At 44.2% G+C, this 2,767-nt stretch overlaps 1 protein-coding gene and 1 pseudogene across 1 annotated transcript in view; one reads left to right on the top strand and one right to left on the bottom strand.

Moving 5' to 3' along the window:
• LOC102000276 overlaps positions 1–2,076 on the bottom strand; it is a 2,350-nt pseudogene extending 274 nt beyond the window's left edge.
• Positions 1–2,767, top strand: part of Tmem232 (transmembrane protein 232) — a 263,281-nt gene that overhangs the window by 150,425 nt on the left and 110,089 nt on the right. The window lies entirely within an intron of this gene.

The following is a 2,767-nucleotide window of genomic DNA, read 5'->3' on the forward strand; positions in this document are numbered from 1 at the left end:
TTCTGACAAGATGGGAAATACCAGTCACAATTTGACAAGGAAGCACTGTCTGTTGGTTTTCCACTGGCAAATCATGGAGACTGAGGTGCCTGCTCCACCAGTAGTGAAACTTGAAGAAGATCTCTCTACCTGAGGAGTTTTCAAGGCCAGTTCAGCTTCATTCCCACTGTGCTGAGACTCCTTTGCATCTTCTACCTTTTCTCTGATTTCAGGTAGCAGTTCCTTCAGCTCCTCAACTCCTTTCTCATATTCATCTGCTCATTTAGTACAGCCATTCTCTTCTCAATGACTTCAATAGATCTGCCAAACTGTGCCACTGCCTCATCATACTGAGAGTTGTAACTGTAGACCAAACCCAACTGGTAGTGAGTCTCTGTAAGGAGATGGTCATGGGCTTCAAATATTGTTCTTGGAGGCTTAGGCAAGCTTGGAACTCCTCCATAGCTTGGTTATAATTCTCAGATTCAACACTAGTGTCTCCAAGTTTAAGATGGGCTTGTGCAGCATAAGGCTGGGTTTCTTTTGTTTCTTACCTTTTACAAATGATCTTTGCTAAATCCAGCACATCCCAGACAAGCTCTAGGTTCCCAGTATTCTCCTCTTCACTTTCTTGAAAAGACTTATTTTCAAGAACTGTGTCATTTGTGTTTCCTTCAGCCTTGTCATTTTCTTTGTCTTCTTCCTCTGAGCCTCCAGTTTCTTCACCCTCTTTCATCTGTTTGTCTCTTTCTTGTGTCTCTACATTAGCAGCTATCTTAAATTTGTCTTCAGGTGCCTTCACCGTGGCCCTCTGGGCGACCTTGGCCTCAGCCCCATCTCCAGCTGCTGCAGACTCTTCTACAGGTAGCATAGCTTCTTCCTGTTCAGGAACCAGCTCTGCCTTGACCTCCTCTACACTTGAACCATCTTTAGTCTCGGTCAGTCTTTCTGCAGGAGTCTGCAGTTCCCTAGGAGTCTGATCTCCTGCGGCTGATGGCCCGTCAACTGAACCATTGTTGAGAAGAACTGTAATCTCCTGCCCTGGCTTCTCAGAGACATCTGACCCAGCCTCTGCAGCAACTGCTGGTGACACTGCATCTTGCCCTGACAGTTGCTCAAGAACAGCCATTCCTAATTCACTCTCAGAGGCAGCTACCTGATCCTTTGGTCCCTCCCCACCCACGCCCACCGACTTGACTGCAGCATCTACTGTTTCAGCTTCTCCCTTCATTGCAGTGCCCTGCTTTTCTGGAGCCCTAACAGGCCGATCTTCTGAAGTTTCTTTTGGCTTTTTCCCCCCCATGCTTATTATTTCCTCTCCTTCTCCCGATCCACTGTTTCTCTGCATTCTTTATTTTGAACATAAGCCCCAGAAACTGATTTTTCTTCCTCAGCACACAATGATGCCTGCTCTGTCTTCCCAGAAGCGACCTCAGCTTCATTCAGTGCTGGTATTGCTGCTTCTTTGGCCTCTCCAGAGGGTTCAGTTAACTGGTTTGAAGTTGATTCAACTTTTCCCTGTAGCTCCTCTGCAGGCTCACTTATATCCATATCTTCTCTTCCACCCCTTTTTACCTCCCTTTCCTGCTCTGTGCCAGTTTCAGGCTTTGACAGAGACTTGCCTTCTGCCTTTTTGGCTTCTTTTTCTCCCATGGCACCATAAACCTGTTCTCTCAACTCTTCCCTTGCTTCCTCATCTACATTATCATTGTTTTCAACCAAAGCTTCATCTTCTGTCTTTTCTTCTTCCTTTCTGCATGCACTCCTCCCAAGGCATTCCCCAACACTCCATTCTCTATTCTGGCCAACTCCAAAAGTGACTTCCCATAAAAAGAAGGCTTCTCCACATTCATTAGCTGGTTCTCCATACTTCTTACCTAAAAGACTAGCTGCTTCCTGGAATGCATTAACCGGCAATGGAATGTTCCCCATTACCAGATGTTTCTGCTCTAATCCTAAAAGTTTCTTAGCTTCACTAGCCACATCCAGACTCTCCATTTTATCTGCAGAGGTAGAAAGAGCTGGGGCTTCTTCAATTTTGTCAGCGGAAACCAGCTCCCCAGCGATGGTAGCAGTGACTGTAGACTCTGTGGCCATAGTTCCCCTGAGGTGGTGAACAGTGGGCAGAATACTGCCCGTGAAGTAAACAGAGCATTCAGGGCAGCAAAGATTTACTCAGGTACAGAAAATGGCGTATTGGCAAGATTATAATTTCTTTTTTTTTAAACATTTGTTTATTATGTATATAGTATTCTGCCTGCAGAATGTATGCATGCCTACACACCAGAAGAGGGCACCAGATCTCATTACAGATGGTTGTGAGCCATCTTGTGGTTGCTGGGAATTGAACTCAGGACCTTTGGAAGAGCAGGCAATGCTCTTAACCACTGAGCCATCTCTCCAGCCCAAGATTATAATTTCATTACAACATTTATCTCTTCCTTTTTCCTCCTCCAAGCCTCCTGTAACTCCCTCCCCACTCTTCTTCAAATTTATGTTCTCTCTTTTGTTATTGCATACATATGTATTTGTATGTATGTATAGTTTCTTAAATATAACCTGTTGAGTCCATATAATGTTACTTGTATGCATATTTCAAAGGCTGACCTTTGGGCACTGGATGAACAATTGGTGTGTTCTTTTTTGGAAGGACACCTCAACTGGTCCCAGCTTTTCTCACTTGCCTATGGTCCTTTGTGTAAGGTATTAATTCGTTATTAAATGTACAGCTTTCTACCACCACATGGGTTGACTTTTTTTTTGATTTATTTATTTATTTATTTATTTA

Source organism: Microtus ochrogaster, linkage group LG4 (genome assembly GCF_000317375.1).
Source record: "Microtus ochrogaster isolate Prairie Vole_2 linkage group LG4, MicOch1.0, whole genome shotgun sequence".
In the NCBI taxonomy this organism is placed as follows: Eukaryota; Metazoa; Chordata; class Mammalia; order Rodentia; family Cricetidae; genus Microtus; species Microtus ochrogaster.